Source organism: Diplotaxodon limnothrissa, linkage group LG19 (assembly GCF_057381915.1).
Source record: "Diplotaxodon limnothrissa isolate DT_005_m linkage group LG19, D_limnothrissa_male_GT1.1, whole genome shotgun sequence".
In the NCBI taxonomy this organism is placed as follows: Eukaryota; Metazoa; Chordata; class Actinopteri; order Cichliformes; family Cichlidae; genus Diplotaxodon; species Diplotaxodon limnothrissa.
The window spans coordinates 25,790,180-25,804,595 of record NC_140614.1 but is presented as its reverse complement, the minus strand read 5'-3'; the positions used below and the strand labels follow the sequence as shown (position 1 = coordinate 25,804,595).

General features: G+C 43.2%; 1 protein-coding gene across 5 annotated transcripts in view; it reads left to right on the top strand.

Annotated features, from left to right (window-relative positions):
• The window catches only part of meis2a (Meis homeobox 2a), a 79,407-nt gene that overhangs the window by 13,037 nt on the left and 51,954 nt on the right, over window positions 1–14,416 (top strand). The gene's annotated exons all lie outside the window — the stretch shown is intronic.

Genomic DNA, 14,416 nt, shown 5'->3' with positions numbered 1-14,416 from the left:
CTTTTGCACTTTGGATTATCCAATTTTTTGACTGGCATCCATGTAAACACAGTCACACCTAAAAATGAACATGCTTATCCACTGTTGTACTCGCACTGAAATACCAGCAACAGCCACAGGAATACCATACCAACCTAGTAAAAGGCTTTCCAAAGTGTTGCTATTTAGAGAGCTGAACAAAAGCTGGTGATTAATAGTATATTTCTGCCAGTTCTTTCTTGAATTTAAACCATATTAACTTTGCCTGCACAACAGCCCCTAATTATGTCTCACTGAGCCTTGTGTTATCTACTACACGACCTGCCAAACACTTATAATGCATTTCAAAACAAATGCATTTGAATTTAATACAGATAGTGTGTTTGAGTCACAGCGACCTGCCTCGTATTTTTGTCACGGTCGGTATCAGTTTTGACATGAAAATTGTCAAATGTACGTGCTGTTAGGTAAGTTTCTATATGAAAGCGAGTGTTAAATTCGTGTAAAATTAAAGTCGATTAAAAGTGAAATCTGCTGCCTGAACCGAGAGAGCAGATGAAGAGTTCCTGACCCCACTTCTCTTGTCTTCATCTTGTTTTGAATGCACCAGAGATGTGTGCTTTTGTGGGTCTCTTCTGTATCCATGGGTGCCCTCTGGCAGTGTCCAGAGTTTTTCATGAAATTTCATCACGCTGTCTAAACACAGAAGCAGACTCAGATACACACCGATACCAGCTCGCTCACAGAGCAAAGCTGCTCGCTCTGCCTGTTCTGTGCTATCATTTTGCCAATAAGCAGTCAAATGTATTGATGATGTGTACTTTGTGGTGGGGCTATTTAAATCATCTCCTGCTCCTTAGACGGAAGCCCCTGAAACATTACTGACCACAGCAGACATCTGTGGTCAGTTGTGTCAGAACTAGTTGAATCACAGCCTGGTTGGAAAAATAACTAAGACTGGTAAAGTTTTTCCTCTTCCCGTGACAGATGCAGAACTATCTGTTGGTTAAAGACACTACAGAGTGCCCTGCATGCTCACAGACAGCATAAACAGGACATTTTGTTATGCAACAAATGTCTTAAATGTCTCAAATGTCTTAAAACTAGGACCTGATTGATACTGGATCATGCAAATACAGTATCTGTCTGAAAATGACATACTTCATTTTCATACACGTAGGTATACGTACAGTATGCTAGGGTTATATTGAAAATGATGACATTGTTGTTTATTTATTTAACCGCAAACTAGGTGGAAACTTACTCTGCAAAACCGTCTGCTCAGCTCTAATGCTAATCTGCTACATGTGCTCCGCAGACAGTGCTGAGAGCATTAGCAATGCAGACAGAGCTGCTCTGTCAACAAACTATGTGATGACATTTTCTGCATTATGTTATGCAAAAAAATATAAGTATATATCAGACAGTACTAATATATTCGACATCGACCAATATAGGCCGATTTTACTGGCCAAGTGATGTATGAGTTGAACTATACTTAAAACTTTAGAAAAGAAAAATCCAAGAAATTGCTGTGATTTAAATGGATTTTCTGCTTTGAAGTCATAGTATTAGTTAAAAACGTAGCATGACAGATCAGAGGACAGAGCACACGTAGAGTTTTTGCACTCCTCTTTGTAATTGCAAAAGAAGCACGGGAGATGAAGAGCAACCGAAAGAGGAAGGGGATGAGAGAAAGAAATGCACTGCCTATTGATTATCTTACACACATAAGTACAAGTGACCTGTAATCCACAGAGCACTTATCGACTCCTTTCCCCACCGTATCCAGTAACAGCCAATCAATACGGGCCAAAGACAGTTACGGTATAGCACCGCGTTCTGGGCCAAGATAGACCTAGACTAGATCAGGTCCACAGCCTGACCTGCACGCAGTGTTAAATGCAAAATCCACCAGCTCAAAAATATTTAGCCGCTAGAAAAAACACAAACTAAGCAGCTTAGAAGAGAAGTGGAGATTTGAACAAAGCTGAAGAACCACAGAAGTACAAAGGTTAAAGAGCAGAGAAGGTGAAAAAGTAGGATCAGGGAGGAAAAATGACTAAGAGAGTAAAAGGGAAAAAGACCAAGGGCAGCTGATTTAATGGTCTAATGAGGCCGTCCTCTAGCCAGTTGTTTTGTGTGAGGCATGCTCTGACCTTTCGCTTCGCTCGGGAGCCCCGCCGCCTCATTTTTCACATTCTTGCAATTACGTTAACGCTTGAAGCGCTCGCTGACTCCCGACTCTGGCCCTTCCATTCTGACAGAGCCTTCCCTCTCCAACCTCTCCACCTTTCCCGCCTCGACTCTCTTCTCCTTCACTCCGCTCCATGCATGATCTCGCCTCCTATCTCGATACATTTCAACATAAAATTTGTAGTCCGCACTCTCAAGTCCACAGAGAAAATGTGAAATGTGGGCTTCACTTCAGTAATGGGGTCTTTAACAGCTTGGCCCCTGTTAAAAGGGGTGACAATGTGGATCGGTTGAGGAAGACAGAATAGATGGGAGAAAGTGAGAGAGGAGCACAGTAAAAGAGCGCGTGAGATCCACGCCGCTTTTAGGTTTCGGCTGCCAAGAAAAAATCAACTTTTTTTTTTTTGCCGTCTTTCCTCTTAAAAGGTGTGTTCTATCCGTGCTTGAGAAACACTGAAATCAAATTTTAATCTAGAAACATCCTTGCATGAAATATGACACCAGTCCATTTGTCCCAGAAATATCAAAGGATCTCTGACAGTGACCAAGTCCACTTTGCTTTTTTTTGCCTTTCCCTGTTAGGGGATGTACACGAGAATAAACGTCTGTATCACTTGCTTACCGTTTCTTTTTCTTTCTTTTTTTAAAGTGCTGTAAGCACCGTCATACAGGACTCAAGAGGGTCGCTTTGAACACAGTCCTCTTCTAAAGTCTTTGGCTTGTATCTCAGTGCTGAGCGTTGTTCTGAACCTGTGCCAAAAAGCAATTTAACAAGTGCGCAAATATGTATTATCCCTCGTGTGGAATAATTTATTGTCAAGCAGAAAACCAAGGTGAAGCATGTTCGTAGCTGTCAGTAAAGAGTGCCAGCTAAGGTTCTGACACATATTAAAAAAAAAGTTTTCTGTACAATTCTCAGATCTGCATCCTTACCCTAATCCCTCCGCTTAACAGACTTAAAAAAAAAATACTTTTCTCAGAATTTCCCTCCAAAAAAGGAAATATGAGTTATCGCCCTCGGGGCAAAATCAACGCTCTGACTCTCAGAGAGTGACTCCCTATGTTCTAGCTAGATAAATAAATACAAGGGGAGCCAGTTCAGAAGGTAACACACAATAACTACACTGGCTCTGCATTCACATCATTTTGATTAACAGTCCTTTGGAGCTTTTCCAAGCTTATCTTGAAACATCATAGACATCAGTTGCAGGGAGGTAAACTTGATGAATGTGCGTGCCTTAAGATAGCACTCATTTCCAAGCAGGTGTCTGTTATATGGTAAGCATCCAAAGTGTGATGGAGCAGTGTGATGAAATACTCTACACGTTTGCCCACACCAAACACAGTAAAGTCAAATGCACTCAGTCATGAACAGTAAATCCCCAACACTGATTCAGCATGGTAGGTAATGCGTTTGTCCTCCTTCTGTATGTGCATATGTGTGTGTGTGTGTGCGTTTGAGCATGCCGCAGCTCCAGTCCACACTTGTAATTATTAGCTATGCATGAAGACCAAATCCACGTTGACATCTTGAGTGCCGAGCAAAAGGGCTTTCTGTACTGTTCCAAGCTTCTACTGTAGATGGACAAGGCTCAACAGAAGAGAGGAGAAAGCATTTTGTACATTTTCTCAGCAATTGAACAATCCCCACGCTCTGCGGATAGACCGACTCCCCAGAGAGACTGAGAGAGGCAGAGATGGAGAGAAAGGGAGGAAAGAGAGGGAGAGCTTGAGTGTTCAGCTCCAAGGGAGCACGTTGCGCTTGATGGTGTTGTGGTATGATTGTGTTTGTGTGTGTATATGTGTATGCGTAGGGAGTGTGGTGAGTTCCTTTGGCCCTGGCTAGGGGCCCCAATCAGCAAGGTCTTTGTGGTTGAGCTCACTAGAAAGAGGTCATTTCTGTTGGGGACTCAGCTCCTTGTGTCCCAGCATGAACAAGCCCTGTTGGATCTTATAGTTTCCAGACCTTTGGCTTTGCTTTTTTTAAATACAGTATTTCTCAGGGCTCAAGAAGATGCAAATGTGCAGGTAGAAAAAGAAAGAACATGTAATCACATTAGAAAAAAACACAGCAATCTTTGGTAAACACAAGATGGAAACCTTGTTGCATTTTAGTAGCGTATACTCCAGCTCTGGAGTGATCGTTGAGGTGTGTCTGTGTATTTACAATGCATAATTTGCGTGTGTGTGTATTTGGTTGGGGGGTGGAGGTTGTATGCATGTGCATGTGTTAGCTGGTTTCTTCTAAGTGCCTGTTAGAGTTTAATTTAGTGTAGTAATTAAAGCTGAACACTGGCCCATAAACAACAGATAAACAATAATGCAGGCCCAAGCCCTGCTGTTTCATGGCTCTCACTCCCAGCTGTTGGAGCACTGATAATCTTTTACACAGTTGCCCCCACCTCACCACAACACAATACTGAAGCAACAAGGTTTTCGCATGTGCGCATGGGTGTTTTTTAGTGTGCGATGGCAGAGGCTGAACAAAAAGGGCTGAAAAGGCACATAAACACACAGGATATGTCCACTTCCTCTCTCAAAAGAAAACAGAGAACCACAGAAAAAGCAAAGAAAGTTTAAGAGTAATATGGCTCTGTGGCCATTTACAAAACCAGATCAGCAGGGAGATAACTTAAACATGAGTATGTGCAGCCATGACGCGCATACAGCTTGCTATATCTCAGTCAGTAGCCCGCACTTAACATAAACCAATGGTATACTTGCTTAATGACAAAACAAACAATGCTACAATGTTTCTCAATGAGCTATGGTGCTCAGCTTTAGCCATGCCACTGCATGTCAGTCACATGTTAGTCAGGTGTCTGTTATGGAAAGAGTGCAACATGTCTGTCTGATGGTTTGTTGGGAAGGGGCAGGGCCATTGTTGAAAGCTGAGAAGTGTTGCTGTGCGGGGGGAGAAAACATGGTACAGAGGGGATACTTTCATGATCCCATTAGCATAAAAGAGACTAAATTATTCATGTGGAGTGCTTAATCTATGGGGAAAAGTATAGTTAATGCACATAGTTTTAAAATGGATCTCTCCTAGCCTCGGCTCTAACACCAGATTCTTGCTGGATTCAGCATTCGCGGGCATTTACGGGAATGGCTGTCACTCTCTCTTGCACACAAACACACACATAGACATAGAATGTGCGGGCATATGTGCACACTTGCCTAAGCACTGCTGCACTTCAAGCTGTTTCAAGGGTCTCTGCTCTCAGGCTCATCCCCTCTCTCCATAAGTCCCTTTCCCATCCTCTCTCTCCCCCTTTCTTTCCATTTGTTCCTCCATCTCTCTCCTCTTCTCTTTCTCCCACCCCCTCCCTCACTTACTGACTCGCTCGTACTCCTCTCCTCACTCACCCTTCTCTGTCTCGCTCTCAGTTCCGCAGACTACCTGGCCCTCATCCAAAATGTGATTAAAGAGAATGATCAGCTCCCTCAGCTCCCACTTTCCTTCCTCCCTTCCGCTCTCTCTTCGTTCTTTTTTTTTGGGTTTCTCTGTCTTTCTTCTGACCCTGTGCTATAGCTTAAAAGACTGGAAAAAAAGGTAATGTAAAAGAATAAAAACTGTCAATACAGCCAGTTTCCAGTAACATAGGCTTCCCACAGTATTACCACCATCACCACCTCTTGGTCTTCCATCCACGCTCCCTTTTTCTCTTAGCATCTCTTTTCTCCTTCTGGTTTTTCCCCTCTATCCACTGACCTCTGCCTCAGTACTGTGCTGGCTCCTTTCACTCTGATCCATAATCACAAACAGGCCTCTGGTGTGACTTGGCCCAGCCCAACCTGGCCAGGTACTGAGCCTACGCCACAGGAAAAACGTCTTTACTGTGTCAGCCTAATGTGCAAACTAATGTTTGGAGAACATAGGGAAAAAATTATCCAGATTATTCTGACAGCAGCTGAGGAGAATTTCTGTTTCACGCCATTAAGGGGAAACTTGGGGGAGATTTTTCTTTCTCTCTTTCTTTTCCTCTGTTTCTCTGAGAAGTAGATGAAGGCCAGCTTAACTGGGAGTGAGCTGAGCATAGCTAAAAAGCACAGAGGAAACGGTGTTGCAGGGAAGTAATCAGGATTGAACTCCAGTAAAAGGAGGGGAGTGGCTTTTAAATTCTTTTACCCAAAGGCTTTAGGCAAAAACAAAGACAGTGCAATGCTGTTGTATCAGTTCATTATACAGTGGGTTTACACACCCTTGTTCCATTGCTGATTACACCAGCGCATGTGGTGATGATGAGAAGTGCACAGGGGTCTGATGTAATATGGCTAAAAGGGATTTGAGCGCATGCCCCAAAGGGCATTTCCATGTCCATTAATGCTGCCACTGCTGCATTTTCACAAGGACGACAGTGCTTCGTTTCTTTAAAGGGAGAGAGTGTTTTCCCAGGAAATTTTCAGTCTTGTTTCAGCAGGCTAGCCTGAAGGGGGTCAGCCAAGAAGTCACCCTTAAGAGGTGATAATCCAATTGCTTTAGTCCTCACCAGATTTGTTTTCCCCTTGTCTGGCGGTGTGTTGGTGTGTGCGTGTGTGTTTATAGAGAATGTAAGCATGTGTGTGTGTGTGTGTGTGTGTGTGTGTGTGTGTGTGTGTGTGTGTGTGTGTGTGTGTGTGTGTGAGAGAGAGAGAGAGAGAGAGAGAGAGAGAGACAGCAAGATGCCACTAGTTTCTGTGTCCAACCCCAGGCCCCGTTCTAGATCAGAGAGAGGTTATGGGGGCCAAGTCTGTCAAAGGCACACCTGCAGGGAAACTCCAAAAACCTTGACTGCTAGCTTACATGAGCCAGTTTAAGGTGTGCTTATTTGGAGTTTAACCCCGACTTCAAATGTCCTTTCCCTCTCTTCCCCTTTGTGTTTGACCAATGGGCCTTGCACTCTTTTACTTTCATTTCTTTCTTCTGCCTCCCTTGGCTCTTTAATCTCTTTCACCACCCCCACCCTCCCAGTTCTCCTCCCCTGATGTCAAAACTGCACATCACAGCAAAGGTCCCTCCAAAAGACAGCACATGGTTGAGTAGAGTGGCTTAGCAAGGCTAGCTAAAGCTTGTTCACTTGTGTGTGGTTTTTTTTCTCTTGCGTAAACCAGGGTTTAGACACTAAAGCATATTTGGAACCAAGCAAAGCAGCTATACCCTACAGGTAGTGCTTTAACCATGCTGCCACCATCCAAAAGAGTGGGAGGATGATAAAGGAAGTGTGTTACAATCCGAGTTCTTCCTCTCTGCTGCTGATTTTCACGCACACATCTTTCACGTTTATGCAAAGCTTTTGAGGGCTTTATGCAAGATAAGCTCATTTTCTAGTCTGATTCCCACTCTAGTACATGCTTTAATGACTCTTAAAGCCAAGGGCTGCTTTTTTAGGCATAATAGCAGTCCTGCGGTCTCTCAGTTTCCGTGTAGCCAGGGTGCTTTTTCCACACCTGATCACTTTTGTTCACCCATTTTATGGCTATTGGGGAGCAGGCGGAGGTGAGTGATTTGACAGTGGTTAGTGCCATGAGCCCTAATGTTTATTGGAAGCAAGCGTCTAATAATTTTTGATTACCCCAGAGGAGGTATTAGCCATGTTAGTCAGCAAGGATAATTTCTTATTTACATGCCCCAAGCAGTGAACACTCTGAAGGAACACTGGGGCTAAATGCGCAACAAAACGAATCAAACATGCCAAACGAGATGCTCCATCCTGGCTGGCTGCAGGGCTGAAGCTGAGAAAACCTTCATTATGCATTTACCATAATTCATTTAGAGGGTTATCAATTTGCAGAATACAGAGGAGATGTTTGGAGGGGGAAGCAAGAACACCATATCAAATGAAGGAACAGAAAAAGGAACAAGGGAAAGCGAGATGAAAAGGAGTGAGATATTCAAGGATAGCTCAGTGCCTGTATTTTTAAAATGTTGTTCCAATTACACACATTTCCATGTTCTGAGGCAGAACTTGCATGGTAAATGGTGCAATCGCTTCCCTTTTACCAGTGTCACGCTCCACCCCCTAAAAAAAGCACAAGCTGATTTGACTTTAATGAAAGCTGTTTAGCTCAGGAATTTTCTTTTTTTTCTTGCAAGATTGAGGCTACACAGAGATGTTCTAGTTCAAATATTGTCATTCTGTTCATTTAGGGTTTCTCTTTGTTTGCCTTCAACCCTGCTTACTCAAGGGTTTTTTTTGTATCTGTCTATCGGTGTGGATTTTAGGACAGTTACTACATGTTTTCATTTTTCTCTCCTGGCAACACATACGAAGAGAAGAAAAAGACTTTTAAAAGCATCTTTCCCTCTGCCATCAGGCAAGGATGACTAAGGCCCCATTAGAACAATTGGAGGAAACTTAGGGAGACGGGGAGTATTTAAAGGAATGAAAGCAGCAAGAAAACACCACTATCTTGTGATAACCAGTGCTTTGCTTCATTATCTCGAGACAGAAACCCCCACCTTGGAAAAAATTGCACTCACTTTGGTGCTTCATTCAAAAATACAACAATGAAAACAAGAAAGGCAAGAAAAAGCAAGACAAAAAGGAAAGAACTGTAATATTTTCCAAAGTGAAGGGAAAGCTGCATTGTTTAGCACAAATGCTTACTCCCAGGGATACAGTCCGTAGACAACTGAGTGTCTGCAGGAGACATCTGTGAAGCCTGACCTTGTGACCTTGGAAAAAATGCTCTTAAGGTGGGGGGAAAACTGCCTTTTCCACTGCATCTTGGCCTACAGGACAGCCCAGGAGCAGCACAACAAACACAACCACCACAGAAAAAGAACAACCCAACATACAGTCAATAAGAAAGAAAATGAGGCAGAAAAAAAGTGTGATTTATATTGAGGCAAGTTAACAAGTAAGGAAGCGATGGATGCTGGAAAAAAAAGGAACTGAATACGAGAAAGAGAGGGAGGGAAAGAAACAAGAGGCAGAGAAGATGTTAGAGAAAACACAGATGGACTTGGTCTGAATAGTGCCTCACAGGCCTGGCTGTCTCTTACTCCTTTGGCCCCCCATGAGATCATTTTCATCCTTTATGAGTCAAAAGGAAGCCTGGTTGAAAATGAAAGGTTACACAAGCCAGAGCCCAAGCCCTCGGAGTGAGAGAGGAGAAGATCCCCGCTGCAAGGGCCCTGCTGCTATTCAAAGCACCTGCCATTGTGTGGGCGCTCATCCAGCCCTATTGTTGTGCAGAAATTAGTCGTGCTCCCTTTGGCTCCCTTCGGCTCCAGAGGCATGCGGCAAACCCCCTTGTTGTTTCGGGTTCAGATACATGGTTGGATAGATGCGTGGCCCCGGCTACCATCACCACTGGCTGTGGCCCTTTGCCCTCTCTCCAACAGCACACTATCGCGTTGTGTTTTCCCCCCCTCATCCTCTCAATGCTGTTCACTTCTCAAGAACACTTGCGAGCCAACATTCCTATAGTTTTCTCCATCTTTCTTTTGTACTCCTACTCTCATTTTTCCTTTGGTGTATATGCTTATTGTTCTTTGGAGCACCCTCATTATACCCATGGTTATATTTTAAGGGCCTCTCTCTTTGATTTTGGTCTCATGGGGAGTGAGTGGTGGGCTGGTGGGAGCTGTAGGCCTGGCCCGGCTCTCAGGGCTCCCCAGCCAGCGTCTCGGAGAGTAGGCTTGGGGGTATTGTTGGGTTGGCTACCACACTAGAAGCACTGGCGCTACTGCTATTGCAGCGGGTGGATGTGAGGGGAAAATTGAAAAGTCAATAGCGAGGCCCCACAAAAAAAAGAAGAAGAAAAGAAAAAAAGAGTGCAAAACAAAAGGAGATGGAGAGCTTCAAAAAGCTGAGAGCTATAGAACACTGCTAATTAATAGCATCAGACGAAGAGCTTTTTTCCTTCCTTCTGGAGCTCTGATGCTGCATATTAACTTGTGAGGCAAGGCAATTAGGAGCTCAAAGCATGTGTCACGTCCATCTGTTGACCATGCTATGTGAGGGAGAATTGATAGGTAAACAAAAAGTATGCACTGAGCTTCAAGGAAAATAGAAAGCGCGTAAACACTGTAGTACAACCCTACCTTTATGAAACTGCTGAATCAGCAATAATTGTGATAGTAGTTCATTTCAGTAATTCCTGCAGCTATAGTTTGTGACAGTTCCTATATGTCAAAATTGTGGGACACACATTCAATAAATACATATGTTGATGCCTTTCTTATTACTATTACTGAACAAAGGAAAACATTACTGTTGAAAAGTATATGTAGGTTGGGTTTTTTTTGTTTGTTTGTTTGTTTGTTTTCTCGGGGGGGGGGGGGGGGGGTTCTTAAAAAAAACAGTAATTGGCTCTTATTCTGTCTTTACACGCAGCTAACATCACGTAGACTGTGATGAAGTGCGACTTTTGGTGGGTCAGCGTTGCAGATTGGCACCAATTTGAAGTGGCTTTGCAATTTGTATTTTTCACTGCCGTAATAGGCTCCTCTCTCAACCATCGTACCATCGCAATTTCCACTTCCAACAGCTGTCAAGCCCCTAAAATCAAAATTAGCGCCATGGAATTGGGCCTTAATGAAATGACCTGCTGGATTTACCTTAAGGAGCAGGGCGGACAGTCAGTACTAGCCTCGTCAAAACCCTCTCTGCGCGTGCTGCGGTCCCATTAACAAAAGGAAATAGTCTGTAAATGTATTAAGCACTACTTCCATTTTCTAATTATCTTTCCCTCCTCCCTACATAATTCATTCAGTCATTCATTAGTTCTTAATATTAAAAAAAAGGATTCTGTCTGTTCTTTTTTCGTGAGATCACCAATTATTTGTCACTATTTATTACGCCGTTGTCTGGGGGGAGGGGGTCTATATTTTATGTTCCACCACAGCATCTGTCTGTATGAGTTTCAAATTGAAAATCTAGCATTATTCATATAAAATTTGCAAAAAATAAAGAATAAAAAAAGGCTCTGAAACTACCCCCCTCCCCCTCCCCACCTTTGCTTCCTATAGGATGAGGTGAATGTGTGCCAAGGCCCAGTGGAGGACACTAGGCCCTGGTTATTGACTTGTAAAGAAGCCGTTAGGTGAGGGGTCTTGACAAGACATGAGCGGCTGAGTCTCTTGTAAAGCTGTATCTGATTTCTCTGCTAGTTGACTCCCCGGAGAGATCCGTTCTACCCTCTGTTGATCACACTCTCACTCACAGCTGTATGGAAAATGCAGCGATGGAAAAAAAAAAATGAAAGAGTAGTTTTGTGAAAAAACGAAAAAGTGAAAAACAAAACAAAAAAATACTTACATTCAGTATGCCACGAGTGCCTCGCTCGGTGAGAGTGAGAGCCAAGGAAGGAGGGCAAATGAACCTAAGTAATCAATAGACAGGTGTTGTCTCTCAGTACGGCACAAGATAACTCTCAAATTAACGTTTTGGTGAGCTGTGTAATATATACTTGTCTGTAAGGGCATCTGCATTTGTGTTGGTGTGATTGGATAATAACAAGAGTGAAGTATCAGCAAGAGGCAGACAAAGCAAGTATCAACTTAGCGAGATCTTCACTCCACAAAGATCTGACTAATTTATGAGGGTAAACTGCTCTGACAGAAAGAGAGATGCAGGTGAAGGGAGGAAGTTTTCATTGGCTCTCTAGAGCAGGCCAACCCAAAACCCTGGAGGGATCTCTCTCGGTTTGAACTTTATCAGGGGCTACGCTTAATCAATATACTATCGGAAAAAGAATTAATTACTAAAGCAGAATAAAACAGCTGCATTTTAAACCAAGGATTCATCAATTCTGTAATCTCTTGGTTACAGCTCAGGTGTCAGGAGGATCATTTCAGCTCCATGTAATGAGGAACTGTGGGAGTTTACCCCAGCCCTGTGCTGCTCTCCTCCTCCTCCACCTTTCTCTTTCTGACCCCTCCTTCCAACCAAAACGCTTCCTTATTACCCCGTTCCTTACCTTCTCAGCTCTTTGTCATTTACCTACAATATTCATCTCACTCCTTTCTCCCTGCCCTTAATACACTGACTGTATTGCACTCTTTTATACCCCCACCCCTACCCCACTACATTCCCTTCCCACCAAATTCCTGTCTTTGCAGGGATGGGACGAAAGGGTATTAAATTTGAAATCTCTGGTGCGAAAGCCGACTAGAACGGGACATTCCCGCTGTTGCAGCCATCAAGCCGGACATTCCTCTACTAAGACTGAGACACCACTGGTATTGTGAAATGGGGAGGGGGGAATAAGAGATGGGAGAAGTTGGTGTAAGACTTGAAAAACAGCATACCACATTCTTGTTGTATATTTTAAAAAATATATTTTTGGTGTATAACATTAGAATAAAAATCAAAGGAGAAGGTGAATTAGAATGAAATGAATGGTGTATGGAAAGAGGAGCCATGCAGGAAGTATCCCCTGTTTCAAAATAATCTTGGCAGCTCTGCCGTCGCTGCCACTGACATCCACCCATCGCAGCCCTTGACCCTGGTCCAAAGCCTGTAAACGGACTGTCCTTGACTCCCCATAATGGGAGATTTCAAGGCAGGTTGAGAAGGGGTTATGGGTGATGAATTGGGTTTTTAGTGAGCTCATTAGGAAGCCAAACAGAGTTTAGTCTGTCGGAGCGGAGCAACAGTGCAGTAATCAGTTCTGCTCGCTTTGTTCCCTGCCTCCAGGACATTTGTGTGGAAAAAAAAAGAGAGCGAGGAGGAAAGAAAAAAAAACTTGGCATTTGGCTGATGAGAGGGCTGCTGAGCAGAGGCTGCAATCTGATGGTTGACTTGTTGATTTATAAACCTTTTAATTCATTTACTCTACCAACCCCTCCACCCTCCATCCCCACCCCCAGCTCTATATAGACAAGCCCCCCCCCCCAATCTTTGTTGAACTCTTTGATGCCACTGTCCATCAGGTGTGGCAAGGACTTGACCTCCTCTTCAGCTTAAAAACAGCAAGTTTGTTTGGTTTTAAGTTGTAATTGAGGGTAGAGAATCACTGCTTATGCTGTTATCATGCATTGCCTGAAACGATGTAAGCTGCTCTGAATGAAAAACAAAAAGAAAGGAAGAAAGAAAAACACTCAGTTAAATTGGCAACCAGCATACAGCTGCTCTTTGCGGTTTATGTAGAAGACTTTGATATACAATAGTTCCTAGAGGGGATTAGAAATCTATTTACTAGCATTTACTCATTTACTCTTTACTAGCAGATAGAGCCATATGAAGTATCGGCACTGTCTCCACCTCCTTTTTTCATTTTGCTCTTTCTCATTTTTTCCCCTGCTTTTAAATTTTTTTAATTCCAAAATAGAGCAAGTTAGTAATTTTTTTAGGAAGCATATGTGTGAGGGCACCTCATTTTACTACTGTTCATGTGTGTTTCTATTCACTGTACCCTAATTACTTTTGGTAAACACTTCTTCTTTAATATTTAATGCTGCATCAAATCTTGAGATGCAGGTATGCTTCTCTGGGTGCATCCTATTGTATAAATGATAAATTATTGAGCACTGTCAATATATACAATCCCAAGACTAACAATAGCTTCAGTGTATCATAATAAGAGAAGAAGATAAGACAGAAGCAGTCTGGTTAGACATAAGCGAGAATTGGACTCATGCAGTGGCAGGTTTGTAAATTTGTTTATGAAGAAACGAGTGATGAACCGAGATTACCTGTGAGACCAATTAGCCCCATTCAAGTCAGAATGTAAGGGAAGAGCAGCAGCAGTTTCTTCTGCAGTGTTAGAGTGCAGGGGGGAGCAGGGTGGAGTTGTCAGAGAAGCAGAGAGTGTGAAATATCTGGTGGAGGCCCAAAGCCCTTCATTAGCCACTGATCCCTGTCTGCTGAGCGAGGGGCAGTCATGGGCATCACAACTCCCTTTTAGTCCCCCCCCCCAAAAAAAGCAGGGTGAGGGGGTGGAGGGTAGATCCCCCCATCCCCTGCAATTTAGCCCTTTGCCATTCATGCAAATTGGGTCTTGACATCTGCAACAGCCTGCCTCCTTTCTTTTATACATCTTTATTCCATCTCTTTTCTTCGGATCTTTTTTCCTCCTCAAAGCCCCATTTGGATGGCAGAGCCTCGTCGCAGCTGACATGCGTTCTTTTATATATAACTCACATCTATGTAAAGGCAGCATGTTTGCTGTGTGTTCATATAGACATAAATATGCAGAGAACTTGAAGAGTTTAGGAGGGAGGCCTAATTTGTTTGTATGATTCTCAGTCCCGGTTTATGAGGGAAAAAGTTAATTGTTGTTGCAGGTATCAGGTTGTATTGTACATTCTCAA